Source organism: Mustela nivalis (genome assembly GCF_964662115.1).
Source record: "Mustela nivalis genome assembly, chromosome: 5".
Taxonomy (NCBI): domain Eukaryota; kingdom Metazoa; phylum Chordata; class Mammalia; order Carnivora; family Mustelidae; genus Mustela; species Mustela nivalis.
The window spans coordinates 138,820,724-138,827,097 of record NC_139024.1 but is presented as its reverse complement, the minus strand read 5'-3'; positions in this window follow the sequence as shown (position 1 = coordinate 138,827,097).

The following is a 6,374-nucleotide window of genomic DNA, read 5'->3' as shown; positions in this document are numbered from 1 at the left end:
AGAGAAGGCATAACTGGCCAGGCTTGCTTGGGGGGGGGCAGGGAGGGGGAGGGGCAATGCAGGAGGAGCCTGGGTTGTAGGGTATAGGTATCTGCGCTTTGTAGGTGCCCAGAGATGGGGGCTAAGAGAAGAGCCGATGCACGTACAGGGGGAAGATGAAAATGGCTAGAGTCACTGGTTGGGACAGTAGGGAAATGACCTCTCGGACCACTGGAATCTGCGGCTGGGGAGAATGGACCAGGCTGCAGACACATATCTGAGTCAACGAATTGAGGTGGTTGGAGCTGTGGGTGAGATTGCCCAGGGGGGTGTGTAGAAAGAGTGGAGTGCTTAGGGCGGACTCCTGTTCTCCGTTCCTCGCAAATCCCGCTCACAAGCCCTTCTCCCAGCGTCCTTTCCCAAACCTTTGGCCCCCAGCCAGTCCTTCTTTGGAAGTCAAAACTGCTGGCTAAACGGCCACATCCCGGAGGTGTTCGGGGTCTGACAACTCTCTGTATTTCTGGTAACATCTGTGTTTCCCTCTTGTCTTCCTGATTCACGGTAAACTCATTCAGGCAGGGGCTCCATTTCTGTGTTTCCTCCCCCACCTTACCCTATATCAGTTCAATCCAGTAACAACCCCACTCTAGGGCCTTGGGGTCCTTAGCTGAGGATCCCGGGGCCAGCTGCGCACTCCACTAGAGGACAAAGTTCAGCTCTCCGACACCCCTGTCCCTCCTGCCAGCTCCTGGGCCTCAGGGCTGACTCACCGAGTCAACATTTCTCAGGTCTGCTCAGTGGATCCTGAACCCCGATTCCATGTGCACCCTGAAAGGAGAACCTCTTCGGCCTCAGCTCTGAAAACCCCCCTTGGAAGACTGGGGGTTTATTTGGCTAAAAATAAGTTGGAGGTTGGAGCAGCAGGTTGATACACAAAACCCTGGGTTCGCTGTTTATTTTGGGAAAAATATTAAAATTCTGTTAATGCCGTGTCATCGGGGGTCAGCCGCAGAACGACTGGTGGTGAGAGGCCTCTAAGAACGCGGGGCCTCTGGAAGGACAGCTCAGAGCTATGGTAAAATGTGTTCTCCCCTGCCGGGGTTATCGGCCAAGAAGGGGGCAGCTTATCACCACGGATGTTTGCGCCAGGATCCTTGGGTGCACTTTAACCCACTGTTGCAACTGGGGTCACACGTGGGAGCCGCAGGATCTGAGTCCCCCGATGCTGCCCAGCCGGGCTGGCTCCGGATGTCAGCTGCGTGCTCCGACCTGCGCGCCGGGCCCGGACTGGAGAGGGGTGTCCGCGCCCAGCGGGCTGTGTCTGCCGTGTGAACAACGGGTGTGACTGCGGGCGGCCATGTGGTCCAGAGGGAGGGACGCCGCTCGGCTCAAGGCTTCTGTCTCCCTTCTGCTGGAAGGGAGGTGGAGTAGCACGTCTGGGGCAGGGACCCCATTTTTTGACTTATCCTTCTGTGCATTCTGCGCATATTCTCTTCAGATCTGGCCCAGAGCGCTGGGCCCTGGGCGATTTTGCTTCTTGCCCCAGCTGCCGGTTTAATGATGGTGTGAATCAGAAAGTGTGATTAGCCAGCACCCACAAGTGTGGCACCCAGGCGTGTTTCAGCTCAACAGGGCTTTATTTTGGGGCTGTGGCCAAAGGCTGGATTTGCTGTTGCTGGTGCGGCCACGTTGCCAGCTCCCCAGATCCAACAGCGCAGGGGTGGAGAGTGTCTTTCCTGCACCTGGTGGGGGGTTTCGAGCCTGAAACTGAGAGCTGAGCGCTGAGAGGCCAGAACACCCAAATTGGTCCCAGCATCACTGAGCGGTTTTTAGGCTGAAAGGTGTCAAGAGAAACAAGCGGTGGGGTGAGCTTCCTTTGGGCGGGAGCCCTTCCATTCAGAATGATTGAATTTAAAATCTGTGGGTCCTACGCTCTCTCCTATTCTTTCCATGTGTGTGTGCCAGGTCCATGGCTGTGAGCTTCTACGGTGTCAAGTGCCCGTGGCTTTTTCATTTCATCTTATTTTATTTTTGTTGGTAGGAACATGAGGCCAGAAAGAAGGGTGTGCCAAGCCCGGCTTCTCTGTCCTTACCCAGAGATTTGCTAACACACCAGAGGTGGGCGAAAGCCTCAGGTGCCTCTGTCTCTGGGGCAGAGGTGAGTTTGGGCCAGTGGGTGGGGGCGGAGCAGAGAGCCAGGGAGACCTGGCCTTGGCTCCGGAGCCCTGGGGGTGGGGGTGGGGGGCTTGTTGGAGGGGCTAAGCACTCTGCAGGTGGTGTGTTCCCAGGTAGCCTTTAACCCTTCCTTATTTGTGCCCCGTGACCTTTTGCACATCTTGATTCCGCAGCCCCCAGTTTCCCATTGCACGTTACTGGGCGTGTTGGGGTGAGAGCGGTAAACACCCCGGAGAGGGAGCAGGCAGAGGGAGCAGGCCGGGGAAGCATCTCGCTCAGCTGCTCCCAACTTCCTTCTCCCTCCAGGGCTAATACACCCCCACCCTTCCTCCTTCTCTGACGGAGGACACTGAAAACGAGCCACGTTTCCCCTTCCTTGCCCCGACAGAGGGGCCCTTCTGCTTAGCCCAGGAGGCTGCCCGCTGGCTGGGAACTGTAGGAACACGTGGCTGCCACATCGGCAGTGAGTCAGCATCCACCTTTCTCAGAGGCTCTGGGAACCCGGCAAGGGTGCTCATCACCTCGGGTTAATATTAACTGTCCAGGCAGGTCCAAGGCAAATCCAGAAAGAGAGGCGTGGCGTCCTCCTGCCGGAAGGACCGGGCAGAGGAGCCAAGAGCCCTCCCAACCTGAGCCCCTCGAATCGCCCAGTTTATCCCCCTCCTGAAAGTAGTTTTCTCTTACCCTTCCGCCCGCGTGTTTGGATGAGATACTGCAGCGGGCCTGGCCCATATAGGGAAGCGGGGTGAGGGCCACAGCTCGCTCATGAGTTTTTAGAGATTGGGAAGGGCTTTGGGGCCAGAGCTGGGTGAGAGGTTCAAGGTCCACCATTGATGGCTCTAGGCCTGTGGGAGTGTTCCTTTCTAAGTCTTGCCCTCCTTTTTGGGGAAAAAGACCTCACTGCATGTACATTTCACGTGAGATAACATGAGTAAGGGGCAACGGTTTGGTTCCTTTTTATGAATGGCTGTTTCCCTTAACACTTCCCCCAAGTTCTGGCTTTCCTGCCACAACAGGGAAGCTTCTCAGATAATTCCACTGCAAAATCTGGAGCTGGGGCTTTATGCAGCACAAGGAGCCACTGGTTTCTGCTTCCCTCAGTGATGCGAGGAGGGTGACTGTGTGCACAGAGTCGGGGGGCACCACGCAGGGGGGGCGCTGCGCTGGGCTGCACTGACTCATCACAGGCACTGGGGTGGGGCTTGTAACTCACTGATTCACCCCAGTAGGGATTTCCTCAGTGCTCCCAAATCCGTTCTTGGGCCCAAGATGTCTTGATTATGGAATGTCATCAGACTTCTGACGTTTGGAAAGGTGAGTTCCGAACAGCCATGAGCAAGCACTGTGCAGCCTTGGGGATTTGGGCAAAAGGGTCATTGCATCTCCTGTCCTTGGAGGCTTATCATCCACTGACAGATAACCAGAGTCTTGGAGAGCTGACTCACGAGGGGGGGTTTAACTCCTTCTGGAATGGTTCTTGGCTAGCTCTTAGGAAGTTGGGAATATGAAACAAGAGGCAGAGTGGTATATTTTCTGGGCAAATATTTACTGAGCACCTCTATGTGACAGACCCGTTCTAAGCCACAGAAGATGCAGAGAGAGCCCCGAGCTGAACAGGCAGGTTCCCAGTTTGCATGCCGCCGCATTTCACGGAGAAGGACAAGAAGTAAACAGGTGTTTCAATAAATAAGCAAGAGCGTTCGGCAGGCAGTAAGCATGGATGATGAAAAACTAGGCCATGATTCTCAAACCTGAGTGAGTCTCAGAGACACTGGCAAGGTCAGTTAAAACCCCGCTGGCCAGGCTCTGCCCTTGGCCTTTCTCATTCAGTGTCCAGGGAGGGGCTGGATAATTTGCCTTTCTAATGAGTTCTCGGTGGGGAGGGGAGCTTGGGGGGGCATGGGGAGGGGGTGCTGATGCTGCTGGTTCCTGGACCACACTTTGAGAACCACTGACGCCCTCTTGATAGGAAGGGATGGGGTGGGGGGGGGATCTGGTTTAGAAACAGCACTCAGGGCGAAGGGGTCAGAGCTCCTTTTAGTCGACTGGGGGCAGAGACACAGAGGTTGTGTGTTTTTTGCAGTTTCTTGTTTGTTTGTTTTTTATGTTGTGGAAGGGACAGGTGGAAAGAAACGGAAGACTTGGTCTCCGTCACCTCTCACTCTGCTTTCGTCCCTGACTAGATTAACATTTGGAATCTTCCTGCCCTGGGGAGCTGGCTGTCCCGTTGGCCTGAAGACAGAACACTGCTCTGGTCGAGAGTCCTCTCATCTGTTGCTTCTCACGAAGCAGCAGTCTGAAGGCCAGATCTCAGTTGAAACATTTCGGAAACATCACTGTCACCCAAGAGAAGGACATTCCGAGTCTAGTTGTAACCAGCCCCGGGGATCTTTGGGTCCCTTCTTACCAGTCACCCTATGGGTAGTTGTGTTTTTGTACCAATCTGTCTGTTCATGAAATAGGGATAAAAGCCATCACAGACTCCTTGATTATAATTTATCCGAGGGCAGACGGCATAACTTCATCCTCTGTCTCAGGGTCTGGCAGCATGCTGCTTTTCATGGTGAGCCGTACATGCTTATTGATTTCAAAGATACGCTCGCCCATCTATTCGCAACCGAAGTTATGCCAGCTGCTAGAGATTTCGTGGCAGAGGAGACAGATCCAGCCCCTCCCTTCATGGGGTTGACGGTCTAAATGGGGGATGTAGTAGGTCATTTCCATGTGGAGGGTTGTCTCACATTCTATGCTAGGAGTGGGACCAGGCGCCATTGGAACACATAACCTGAGGAGGTCAGGAGGGCTTCCTGGAAGAAGTGCCATAGAGCTTGGGACGTGAGTCAGGTGGCTAGATAAGAAGTGGTGAGGGAGTGACATAGGTGCAGGCCCTCTGGTGAGGGAAAGCATGTATGGTACAGTTGCTGAAGGGGCCCTGATCCCAAAGGCCTTGTGGGGATGAGTGAACAATGCTGGGGACACTGAGAAAATGTCTTGAGGGGTCTCCCTGCTTGGTGGCTATCTATAGCACGGGGCAAGGCTCTGCCTTAGACCCAGGTTGGGGAAACCTGCGGTGGTGGTGGTTGGGTGCTGTGTGGAGTTGGCTCTGCGTACAGGTCCCCGTTCCCAGATTTGCACTTCCTCCCACCTGTGGAACAGGGAGTTCTGGGCAAACCAGTTTGGATCAAGGAAGGAGCTTGTTGAACTCTTCACCATGAAAGGGCATTCCTGGAACAAAAACGACAGCTCTGCAGTGTGCACCCCCACAGTGTGGTGGGGGGAAAGATGGCGCCCAAAGTGCTAGTGGAAATCCTAAAACACGGTCTTAGTGTTGATGGCTTTGTCCTGGAGAGGGATCACTCCTTTCCTGTTGGACTCAGTTGGCCTGCCTGGCACGTAGGTGCTGACGAATGACTCTGTGACCTGGGGCCAGCCAGGTCCCCTGTGGGCACCCCACTTTTTTAGAGTTACAAAATGGGGAATAGCCTCTTCGCCTGAGTACAACCTGGGGATTCTGTGTATAGAAACGAGATGGTGTTTGTGCAAACAGTGGGCCCCCGGAGGATAAGATGAAACTTCTAGGATGTTGATTTTATTTTTATTTTATTTTATTTATTTATTTGTCAGAGAAGAGAGAGCACACAGGCAGAGTGGCAGGCAGAGGCATTGAGAGAAGCAGGCTCCCCACTGAGAAAGGACCCCGATGCGGGACCGGATCCTGGGACCCTAGGATCATGACTCGAGCGGAAGGCAGTCGCCCAACTGACTGAGCCACCCAGGCGTCCCCTATGATGTTGATTGTTAAAGGCATCTAGCCGGTGTGCCCATGATCACTGCTTACACTGTGTGTGTGTGTGTACTTAATGGTTAACTATTCAGCCTGGCATCCGTATTTAGTTTATTTCTGTAAAAATACTCATAGCTTGCTGTCATGTAGACTTTGTTCTATTTTATTTATATGGAGAAGGGTATGTTCTCTAGGTCAAACTTTAGGTTCACAAAACATCTCAAATATAAAGAGAAAGGGCCAAACACCATTCTTTTAGGTTAATTTTTAATAGTACTTGGAAAAGCTACACATTTTCAGCTAAAGTTTGTGTTTGGGGTGAGAAGTGTGAATCATCTCAAAAACTCTTTGAACCCCGCTCCCTTTCTCTTTGAAATGCTTTTTCCTAAAACTATTAAGATTCCCCAGCTTCTTTCATCAGCAGGCAGTGCCCCCT